This window comes from Alligator mississippiensis, chromosome 2 (genome assembly GCF_030867095.1).
Source record: "Alligator mississippiensis isolate rAllMis1 chromosome 2, rAllMis1, whole genome shotgun sequence".
Classification (NCBI taxonomy): domain Eukaryota; kingdom Metazoa; phylum Chordata; order Crocodylia; family Alligatoridae; genus Alligator; species Alligator mississippiensis.
The window spans coordinates 208,354,815-208,367,568 of NC_081825.1; the positions used below are offsets into that span (position 1 = coordinate 208,354,815).

At 39.9% G+C, this 12,754-nt stretch overlaps 1 long non-coding RNA gene across 1 annotated transcript in view; it reads right to left on the bottom strand.

The window, feature by feature from the left end:
• The window catches only part of LOC109280474 (uncharacterized), a 159,530-nt gene extending 148,231 nt beyond the window's left edge, over positions 1-11,299 (bottom strand). The window contains exon 1 of the long non-coding RNA XR_009460063.1: positions 11,249-11,299. This is a non-coding gene — a long non-coding RNA (uncharacterized LOC109280474). The remainder of the gene's footprint in view (positions 1-11,248) is intronic.
• Between the last annotated feature and the right edge of the window lie 1,455 nt (positions 11,300-12,754).

Genomic DNA, 12,754 nt, shown 5'->3' on the forward strand with positions numbered 1-12,754 from the left:
AATTATACAATTTGTTAGACCCCGACTCCATGTGGCACCCAACGACTAGGGAGATGACGATCCAATTGCCCATTGATCCTATTACTCATTAGCCAGAGCAAGCAGGGAGCAAACACTGCCACACATTGCTCGCAACAGCTTTATTCAGAATGGAGACAGCTTCGGACAAGGGTCCCTCACAGACACACAGCCCATGAACCAGGGGACCTGCACTAAACATTAATTCTTTTTACATTTTATACACCATGGTTCATACATATTAACATTCACTCCACCTATGTCCCTCCTTGGGTTCCACCAATTTCTTCTCCTATCTCAAGCTCCGCCTCAGTTTACTGTTTACTTCATTAGCATAGAATTGCCTATGCAGTTATTTCATTTACATACCGCTCTCTGCTAAGAGTGCATGTGTAAGGCCATGAACTCGGGTACTCTCAGTCACTTTCTGGTTCTTTCTTGTTCTTTGCTGATTTCAGCACCAGCTCCAAGGCCATATTTCTGCTTTCTCTCCTGATGATAGCTAGTGGGCTGCATCTTATTCTTTTTATACAAGGAATCATGTATCCTACACACTATTCCATTGCTAAAGAAACTACTTGCCTAAGCATTTGCAAGGTTAGTTTAATATATCATTTTGCCTTGTGACCAGTAGCTCTGCTGAGACACAGGAAAAAGCCTTTGTATTCAGGTGCAGATTCAAAGCTCCCCAAAAAATCCAAATTATTGTCACCCTAACACAATTGTATAATTGTATTCACAGTCTGTGAATATTCAAGTAACTTTAACTGTTTTCCTAATATGAAACCAACAAAAAATGCTGTGTTAGTCTCATCACATACCACCAGAGCCATTGAACCCAACGCATATTGCATGATATATAAAAACATTGAGAATTCATGGTTTTGCCATGAGCCCTGAGAAGAGATAGTAGGGCCGCTTCAGGAGCAGACTAGGGACAATGCTATGACTGAATCACAATAGGATTTCCAATCTGCCTGTGCCTGGTACAGATGACTCCTTCTTCCATGACAAATCAGTATCAACTTGCGTATTGCATAGGTGGACTGGGAAGTACCCATCTCACAGAAGCTAATCTTCCCATCACACTGCTACCTCCAGAGGGGTAGACTGTGCATGGCCATTAAGTGTTACCTTCCTTCCCTGCAGGGTCCATTAAAGAGATTATCTTTCCTGCAGTAATCAAGAATTAGAGATAGAGCTTAGTCACATAGTTTGGATGTAGATTCAAACTTACCAGTCCTTCAAATTCAGATTCATTCCAATCCTGGGTCTTGCTTGAGATTCGGTGCTATCAACAATTAAACTAATAGGTTAAGGATAAGGTTGGGGAGGATTAATGGCTCAGTGACTTGGTAACAGAAGTTGGAGCACTTCACTTCTGGACTATCACTATAGATACAGTATACGCCAGATACAGTGACCAAGAGTTAACATCATCTTATAGTTTCATAGTTGATAGGGTCAGAAGGGACCTGAGCAGAACATCAAGTCTGACCCCCTGCCATGGCAGGAAAAAGTACTGGGGTCAAACAACCTCAGTAAGGTATTCATCTAACCTCCTCTTAAAGACCCCCAGGCTAGAAGCCAGCACCACTTCACTTGGAAGTTGGTTCCAGATCCTACCCTCCCTGACAGTGAAGTAGTGCCTCCTGATGTCTAGTCTGAATCTACACTTTGCCAGCTTGTGACCGTTATTTCTAGTCACTCCTAGGAGTGCTCGGGGGAACAGGGACTCCCCCAATGCCTGCTGGTCCCCTCTGACTAGTTTGTAAAAGGCCATTAGATCCCCCCTCAGCCTTCTCTTGTGGAGGCTGAACAGGTTCAGGTCCCTTAGCCTCTCCTCATAGGGCCTGCCCTACTGCCCCCTGATCATGTTGGTAGCCCTCCTCTGAACCCTCTCAATGCTGTCCACATCCCTCCTGAAGTGATGCGCCCAGAACTGGATGCAGTACTCCAACTGCGGCCTGACTAGTGCCGCATAAAGGGGGAGGATCACCTCCTTGGACCAGCTTGAGACGCATCTGTGGATGCATGACAAGGTGCGGTTGGCCTTCCTGACCATGTCCCCATACTGTCGGCCCATGTTCATTTTGGCATCAATAATGACTCCAAGATCCTTTTCTGCCTCTGCACTGACAACAAGGTAGTTTCCCAGCCTGTAGGTATGCTGCTGGTTCTTCCTCCCCAGGTGCAGCACCTTGCACTTGTCAGTGTTGAAACCCATCCTGTTCTCATCTGCCCACCCCTGTAACCTGTCTAGGTCCAATTGCAGCCTATTCCTCCCTTCTAGCATCCCCCCACATCTTAGTGTCATCAGCAAATTTGAACAGGGTGCTTTTTACCCCCTCGTCCAAGTCACTGATGAAGAAGATGAACAGGGCGGGTCCAAGGACTGAGCCCTGGGGGACACCACTGCCCACATCCCTCCAGGTCAAAAATGACCCATCCACCACCACTCTCTGGGTGTGGCCCTCCAGCCAGTTAGCGACCCATTTGACTGTGTAGGCATCAACACCACAGTCCCCTAGTTTTTTAATGAGAATGGGGTGAGAGACAGCATCGAAGGCTTTCCTGAAGTCCAGAAAGACTATATCCACTGCTACCCCTACATCTAAGGATGTTGTGACCTGGTCATAGAAGGCCACCAGGTTGGTCTGACAGGACCTACCTCTAATGAACCCATGTTAGTTGCCCCTAAGCATAACCTCCCCTGCTGGCCCCTCGTGGACATGCACCAGGATAATTCTCTCAAACAGCTTACCCAGGAACGAGGTAAGACTAACTGGCCTATAGTTCCCTGGGTCCTCCTTCCTCCCTTTTTTCACACTGGCCCTTTTCCAGTCCTGATAGACTGCAATCTGTAAAATGACCAATTGGTCTTGGTCCTCCCATCTGTACCAAAAGCTTACTTTACCATAAGAGATGACACAGAGACTAAGACTGAATGGGAACCATTCTGTTTCTAGAGATAGTGGTCCTAGCTCACTGCTAAATTATACATGTTAGGTAGCCAGTGTGAGTCCATTTACACTCTCCTTGCTCCTTGCCACATTTCTTCAATGGAAGACTTTAGTCTCTATGGCTGTGATGGCAGCCCCATTCAACAGGATCTAAAAGCCCTCTCAAAACTAAAACAAAACAGCCACCACAAGAAGTCAGGGGGTGCAGATCCTCATCTCAAAATATCATAAATCATTGCTTAAGTAATAGAAGTGAACCCCCCCAAAACTTTTATTTTAACTGGCTAAACCACAATATAGTGTGTTGATCAAACAAAGTTACTACTACTGAACCAGAATCTGCTTTTCCACACATCAAAGCAAAAATAACACAGATCTTGAATGGCCATTCTGCCATTTCCAGGAAAACTAATGCAGCTCTAACTATTTTTTCTGCATGATGCAACTAGTTAAAACACTGACTTCTTTTTTCATGGGACTAAATCATTTGTTGCTTATATCTTGTTGTTATTATTAACAATAACAACAGCATATTATACATTTCTAGCTAAATACTTAATGAACTCCTGTCACTAAAGCATGAAGTCATGCCTGTCTGTTTTGTCAAAATAAATCACATCATAAAGATGCCACCTGATAATATTTTCAAATAATTTTTATTTTATATTCTCTTCAAGTTATTATCTATACAAAGTACGCAGCACTTGAGAACACAAGTTCATATTAGGAATCTATGTGAAACTTAAAAAGATGAGAAGATAAAAATATACAGGTAGGTTTTAAAACATTAAAAATTAATGTTACCGATGAAATAGATAAAAGTATCTCTCTAACACATATACCAACCACATGCCTTGTCAAAAGCCTATGGAAATCTACCCTATGATACATGTGCATGATTATAAGTGACTCTTATTTAAGACAGTGTAAAATGAACCAGATTCCTCACAGAAAAAAGGAATGTAAAGAGCCTTTTAAGTATTATAATATTATTTGACTAATACCATTTCTGTGTGGAAAGTGGCTCTTCACCTATAACATAATTGAAGACAAATAATGTCAGATAAACAGTACTTGAGGAAGGAAAGCTGACATCTTCCATGGCACCCCAGTAAATAAGTCTTGACAAGTTCATTCCTACAGAACATTTCAAAGAGCATAAATGCGATATTGACACCAGTTTAGCAAAGAGAGAACAGAGGACAAAAACCAGGGTTATTGAAAGGGCTTTGTGAGCCTGCATAACACAGCAGATTTAACAGAATCAGCTTGAAAAGGTGACGAATACTGAGTCTGTCACCATGCAAACTCTATAACATATGGCCAATAGGTTGTTGGTAAATATTTAATAAAGTGAAACATTAGTCTCTGACGCAAAACCTCTAGTATTACAAAGAAGTAAAGGTATTGCAACAAAGCATGTGCTCTTTTTTGACAGTGGTGCTGTGTTTCAGGTTGCCCGTGCCTACAGACTAAAATTAAAACTCAGTCTGTTAACACAGTGTAATACTTTGTAACAGTAGAAGAGGAGGCCTCTGCAGATTTTCTTTTTAGTTAAACCCGTCTTCTACAGTTCAACAGCTTGACAGCAAAGTAAAATTATATTGTTTTTTCTGGAACATTTGTGTTCCATAGAATGCACATTGTTGTTCCTCCTTTAAATTCTTTATTGCCAAATCTCGTAGAGTTGTTGCAATATCATTGTATCAGTCCTGTTCTGTGCATACTGTATGTATTGTGACATGTATGAATCTAATGTAGCATACAAACAGTGCCATTACATTAAGAGAACTGCAAACCAGAGCTGTAATCAGACCCCTGAAAAGTTTCTGTGACTGGACACTGGATGTTTGAGAGGATTAGTACAATAGTCTTTTATCTCTGGAGTTACAAACTGAAATCTGAATTACAAGTAACAGGAGTTTAGCATCTTCAGTCTCTAGCACATCATCTTCCAAAGGGGACTGCAGAGTTAACAGTCTTAGCTCAGGAGAAGGGTGAATAACCAACACATGGAAAACCAGTACTGTATTCAGGTGCTTTGTGCCAGAATGATATGCAGAACTGTTTATTGACAACCCCAACCATTTAAATGCCATGGATTATATACTGACATCATTTAAAAATAATACATTTGGGGTTCTATTTATTTGTCTTGTTGTTTATGAATCCCTAGGAGGTTACAATTTCTAACTTTGCATTATAGACACTATACATTTAATGTCTTTAATACGTGAAAGCTAAGATATGTCTATAATCTCTTCATTCCAGTAGTTGGGAATTTCAGAAAGGCACCAAATACCATGAGATTCATGATAAAAATCATGAGAGTATATGTTTTAAAAAATTGGAACAGAAATTTTCAGCTATTAAAGATAAGGGCATCCAGCCCCTAATGTCTATGAAACTATGAAAAGTTAATTGACATCATCTCACCTTGTTTGCTACAAGTTCTCTACTTCTATCTAGCAATTGTAATATGCAAAATCCAGAATAGACAATCCAGCTGTTGAATGGATGCATTTACTAGTTGGCTAAGTTCAGTTCTATTGTCTGGCAATCGATTGGAAAATACCATATATCTGACTCTAATTAGAAATATCATCCAATATACATACAAGTACCAAATATCATCCAATATGCATACAAGTACCAAATTTAGTTAAGTCAGAGAGAAGCCAAATCAAAGAAGTCAAAGACAGTGTTTACCTGCAACATTCCAGCTGTAGTATTCCTAGGGTGCGTCTACATGAGACATTTACTATGCAGTTAACTAATTAACTGGGCAGTAAGCATCTAGGTGTCCACATGTGCGCCCCTATTAGGTTGCACAAAACTAATAAACTGCAGCAGGGTGGCACTTGTAAATACAAGTACTGCTGCTGCAGAGTTTTTTTGTGCACAGCAGCACATGTGTAAATGCTGCCAGCAAGCAGCCCCCACACTGAAGGACCTTGTGCCTCGGCCAGATGCTCTGTAGCACATGGAGCCCAGACAGAGCAGCCTCCAGAGCACGTGCTCTGGAGCTTATTGCTCCTCAGCACATGTTCACATGGTATGCCTGGGGACAAAAAACTCCAGATAAATAAACTCTGGAGTTTATTCATATGCATTAATTATATGTGCAGACATGCCCCTAGAGTCTTAAACTTCCCCTGTCCAACAGACAGAGATGGATCTTTCTTTGTTTTGTGGGGGGGTTTCAACTAAATGCACACTTCAGGGCAGCAAATTTCCCACAGCACAGGTGAGAATCTGAGATTGCAACTATAGCAATGTGTGCAATATTATAAATCTTGAGAGCTTTACACAGGGCATGTCTGCACATGCATTTATGCTGGCTTAAATCTACTGCACAGTAAATTACTATGCAGTAAACAGGAATAGGCTGATGTCTACATGTACAGGCATTAAAGTGCATTAACACTGTGTGTGAACTGAATTGGGACTAAAGTTAATCCCAAGTCAGTCCACATACACAGTGTTACTGCGCAGTAAGTTGTTTACACATGCGTTACTATACAGTAACTAATAGGGTGTAAATTTGATACCTGCATGATACAGGTATCAAATTTATGCTCTAGTTGGCATAAGTCACTGTATTTACGGTGCAGTAAATGTGGATGTGTAGACACATGCCCATACTGTGCAGTAATTTTGGTTACTGTACAGTAAATGCAAACATGTAGACACACCCGCATTGTTGTCTCAGTGTAAATTAATGAAAACTAATTTCTGGTCAGCTGATTCTCCCCCGCTCTCTGACTATCTCATTACTTACAGTCAAAATTTCAGCCAAACTAAGAGCAAAAATGTATGTAACATTCAGAAGCCTTCTGAATTTAGTCTTAAATAGTAAGGATGCTTCTCAACATTTGTTGTATGGTTAATTCCTTCCAGCTTAAAGTGTGTGACAAGGCAACTTATTTTATGCATTATCATGATATTTTCCATTAGACACATATCAAGGAAGCATGAGAAAGTTAAATTTGAACAGTATCTATTAAAGTATTTAAATTATGCAGTAATTCATACTGCTACTGAAGTTATGGGTAAAGCCCACTAGGTGGCACACAGCAACAACTCACACAGTCATAGCACAAGCCCACCCTCTCAACTGCAATGTTCTTTTTCATGGGTGTATTATATAATGTTGATACTTATTAGTTATACTATGCAAATAAATACTACACGAAAAGAATGTCAGAGATACATGGTTAAGCAAGAAAAGCCAGAAAATACCAAATAAACATTATACATATAACCTTAACTCTGACCTCTTGTGCATGTGGCTCACAGCACACACCTACTGTACGATTATACATGGTTTCAAAAATAGTACAATAGTCTACTTTGTTTGCTCAGGCATTTTTAAAAAAATCACCTTCAGCGTGACTGCTGTCCTGGAATATTTTAGCATGTAAAGCAAGTGCTTAAACAAATTATGAACACCTGAAAACTGCAAGTTAGAAGAAAAATGTACTTATGTCTTTAACCATACTATCTATAAATTGATACATCTATAAATTGAAGAAAACTCAGAGGTTGAAATTCATCATATTTTATCCTCCTACCAGCTTTTACACTTTAAAGCTCTGTGTAAATAGAGATGGGGAAACTGAGACACTGGATTAAGTGAATTACCCATGTTCACCAGTAGATGACAATAGAGTTACACTTCAGCAATTCCTGGGACTAATCAGTCTACTGGTCCATTTGACTCCAAGTTCTGGTGAATACTGGCATTCTGTGCTTATAAAACAGACATAGCTTAATGATTCACAAAAGCCACATGTTAAATTCATAAAGGGTGTTTATATCTTTCACGTTTTCACAGACCCTGACCTTCTTTTAATATTCACTAACACAACTGTGCTCAGGTGATGCATTCTAAAATAGACGCACGATGGTAAAATTCTAGCCCTCTTGTGGAACTCATATACAATCGAGTGAGTTCTCAGAGAAGTAGATAAATGAAAAGCAAAAAGATTCATTTTGTGGTTAAGTACTCAAGAACAGGAGAAAGTTTCCACAGTTAGACCTTTTATTTCATTCTGGTCATAAAAATATGTGCACCTGCACATGCAAACTTTTCAAGTCATCACTAACTGTTCAAAAGTACACACACAGCTGTATACAAACAAATGAACTCATTTGTACTTCCCAGATAAGTTACCTGGCCCTTGGCTATATCTGTTATTATTATCTCATACTGGTAGCCATTGTCTTCTTTCTAATGAGGTTGTAGTTGTGGTCATAACAAGCTTACCACCCACACAATGTGTTTTCACTACATAACAGTAAAGGGTTGAAAAGGCCTTGTTTGTCAAGGTAATATCTGTGTTTATTTGATTTGTTTTACATTTAGCCGAAAAAAAAATTCTTTCCCTGTTAATGAAAGTACAGACTGCAGTCCAATTTCTCTTCATTACTAAAAAAACTGTACATTTGAAACATTCATTATTCTATGGTTGAAAGAGCCAAAGCAGTTTTGGGGTTTTTTTGAGGAGGAGGGAGACCAAAATTTCCTGGAGCAGAAGAATATTAAATGTTTAAATAGGAAGCAATTCATAGACACAGGTATTTTCCATTTGATCAGTGGAAATGAATAAAGAGTCCATTCATTATAGAAGATAAATTATTGAGATTTTTGTTAGAGAACAGCATTCACTGATGGTCCTAGATAGCGTAATCAATCTCTGTGTCACTATTACAACACTGGGAACAGTTAATACAAATATATGTTACTACACAGAACAAATTGAAAAGTAATTCAGGATGGCTGTAATCCTTAGAGAAGTGAGCAGGCATTCACTTGCCCATAATGCCTTTCAGTTCATATCTGACTTTATATTTGAACCCATTTTGGGAAAATGAAAACTAGGATTGATTTTGAATCCCACCTCCCACTCCTCTGCTCAAATTAGGAAGAGTGCTCAGATATGAAGCTTTAATTTTGTCTATTATTTAGATACAAAGTTTGGAGGTTGAACAAGTATTAGTATCTGGAAACTTGGTACAGGACCACATGCAAAACAAACCAAAAATAACAATACCGTGAGTACTGACCACATGTTTGGTTGAGTAACCACAAGCAAAGAGTAACTATATGAAACAATGTCAGAATATTAGGAGGTCTCAAATGGGACTCCTTGGGGATCTGTTCTGCATCTAGTGCAGCTTAATATTTTTATTAATGACCTAGCTGCAAGACTATGGAGCTTATTGATCAAGTCTGCAGATGACACAAAAATGGAAGGGGTTACAAGGGCTTCAGAGGATAGAATTCAAAAGGATCATGATAAATCAGAAAACTGGACCATATTAAAACAAAATTAAATTCAACTAAGACAAATGTAATGTGCTGTATATAAGGAAGAAAATGAAATGTATACACCCAGAATGGAACATAACTGGCCAGGGACTCTGGTTGGGGGTAGGGAGCCAGGAGCCACAGTTGATCCTAGCCAGGCCCAGCCCCACTCTGTGCCACCGCATGAGGCTGCCTAAGCAATGAGGCAATGAGGCTAGGGTAGGCTGGCCCTGGTCCTGCCTTGTCACTGTCCCACAATCCCAGGGTCTCCATGGAGATTAGTCAGGAGCCACATGTGTGGAGCGCATGGCTGGGTGAGGAGCTGTGTCTGGGGCTGGGTCCAAGATCTGGGGGCAGTGAAAGCATAGGGCCAGGGCAGAGCCACAATCTGCTCCCTGCATGCCCCTGCCCACAGAACTGGTGCCCATTGCAGAGGCATGCAGACAGTAAATCACAGCTCTGCCACAGGCCCCAGGGCCAAGCCCCATGCTGTCACTGCTCCACAACACCACCCTGTGATCCTGTCCTTGCCCACCCCCATCCTGCTCCTGAACACAGCTCCCCACCTTCCCATAGCCCCATCCCACATAGGGAGTTTTGGTGAGCTGTTGTGATGGGGGTGGTGCTGACCTGTCTCGTGACATATCAGCAAATCTCCCTGTGTGGCCTGTGGGCCCAAATAATTGCCCACACCTGGACTAAAATGTGTTAGTGTAGAAGACAGAATTTTCTCTTCAGAGAAAAGTATATTTGGAAGTAGGGATTCCAAATATTAGCCAGAAGAACAGGAGAAAAAAGTCAGAGTCCATTGCCCTCCATACCATCTGCCTAAGATGTCACATCAGTGAATGCACCGAACTTTCAGATCATATTTTTAGTCCCATTTGGGGGATTTTCTTGATTGTCTTCAAATCCATTCCTCAGAAGATCTTCCCATTGTGGTTTTAATCATATTACAACACTTGTTCCTTTCTCACAGTGTTTTACATTTTCCACATTTTTTATCACACTACTTGCAAGTTTTCAACAAATATATGCTGCAAGCATGACTACAGCAAACCTTTTCCTCTTGGAGAGTGAGTCAGATTTTGTATCTTTGCATTAGTCCTTCAGCTTTGTTGTTTATACTCCCTGATCACTGTGATATCTTTATTTGCTACAATACTTTCTTGATCTTCACTTAGATGCCTTCAAATGTATTTGAGCTCATTTCAGAGAAATTACAATCCCTCTGACTTGAAGAATTATTGCCTATTCAAAATGGAATATCTTTAGGCATAAGAGGATTTTATTCAATTATCGTAAAAGATGAGCTTCAAGAAATAACATTTGGCTACACTGACAATGCTGTCTCTGATGTGTTGACCTCAAAGGTTGTGCCTATGCAAGTACATGTTTTATAGAGAAATGTGGCTTTAATATACTCTTGTTGGACTATCTATAGAAAGCACAGAAATAACAGTAGTAATGAGCAACCTACTGGACACCTATGTATTAGATACAAAGTTAAATAGTAATATTAATAATGTTGTTTTGAATATAATTTTAAAAAAAACATAGCTGCTTGGCAATGCATGTAAATAAACACCCTAATATTATTTTGTTCAGTTAAATCTTTAAATATTTCCTGAATAATATAAGGCCTTACTATATTCCTGTTGGAAAGAATTTCAAGTAGTTTTCTTCCCTTCACCTACAAATATTGATAGCCCACAATAACTTGACAATAACTTGACACTGGCTGATTTTCATTTGATGTTACATTTTAGTGCTTGACCAATAGGATAACTAGTTAATAATAATAAAAAAAAGTCTGGATATAAAAGTTTAAAATAAAAACCCACCCATTACAACATAAAAGCTGTATTTTAAATATCAGAAAGCCTACATTAGAAGTATTTCAAAGGTGTCTTTTAAAAGAAGAAGTTGTAGATAGTTTCAGCCTGACCTCTACCTTAGAAGCTCATGAAGCAGGTCCTCAAGGAATCCATTGTGAAGAACCTAGAGGAGAACAGTGTGGTCAGGAATAGCCAGCATGGATTCACCAAGAGTAAGTCATGCCCAACAGAACTGATTTTTTATATGATACAGTGGCAGGCTCTGTGAAGAGAAGTGAGGGAGGAAGAACAGTGGACATGGTATATCTGGATTTTAGCAAGGCTTTTGACACTGTTTCCCATGACATTCTCATTAACAAGCTAAGGAAATACAGACCAGATGAAAGTATGGTAAGGTGGATACATAACTGGTTGAACCATCCTACTCAGTGAGTAGTCCCAAATAGCTCAGTGTCTTGTTGGGAGAAGGTATCAACTAGTGTTCCCCAAGGGTCTGTCCTGGGTCTGATATTGTTCAATATCTTAATTAATGATTTGGATGATGGTACTGAGTGCAAAGTTAGTGAATTTGAGGATGACACCAAGTTGGGTAGAATTGTGGACACTCTGAAGCATACGGCTAGAATCCAGAATGACCTGGACAGATTGGAGAAATGGTCCACAATCAATGAGATGAGCTTCAACAAGGGCAAGTACAAGGACACTTGGGACAGAATAATCATATGCACAAATACAGACTAAGGAATGACTGACTAGGTTGCAGTACTGCAGAGAAGGACATGGGGGTTATGGTGAACCATAAGCTGAATATGAGTCAACAGTGTGCTCTTGTTGCAAAAAAACCCAACAGCATCCTAGGTTGTATTAACAAGAGTGCCACTTGCAAATCAATAGAAATAATTTTTTTCTGCTCTATTCAGCACTGGTGAGGCTGCACGAGAATATTGTATGCAATTTTTGGCTCCACACTTTATGATAGACATGGGCAGTTTGGAAGGCATCCAGTGCAGGGCAACAAAAACGATTAGGGGTCCAGGAGACAAGATTTATGACAAAATCTAATCCAAATCCGAATCAAATACGCCCTGTTTTGCACACCCTGTCTGGCTGGCTGGCTGCTTCTGACTTTGGTGTTACTTACATTGTATAGCATGTCATGCGTCCAGGCCTGTGGCTGAAGAGCATACACCCAAGAGTATCAGAAAGATGAATCATTGGGCCTGGAATAGCAAAAAAAAAAAAAAAAAAAACAGTTAAAAAATAATTTAAAAAGGACTTGAGTGCTAAATTGCTTCAGGAATACAAGATTTAGGAACTAAGCCAATGTGAATTTAAAGTCTGTCCATGTCTGCTGCAAAATATTTTCTTAGTCATGCTGTATATATGTTACAAGCAAACATTGCATTTGTCCTGGGAGAAAGCCTTTTGTCCCTGGATCATACAGAAATAGATTACCATAATTCGTCTTCATGTCCCTTTGAAGTATGCTGGATAGAATGTGCTTTTCCACAGGATATTCTGTTGTATATCTTTACACTTATTGCAATTCATTCCAGAGACAAGTCTGTCAGGCTGTGTGCTCTCACAGGACACTTGCAGCTTGAAAGGGCTGTGCCACACCA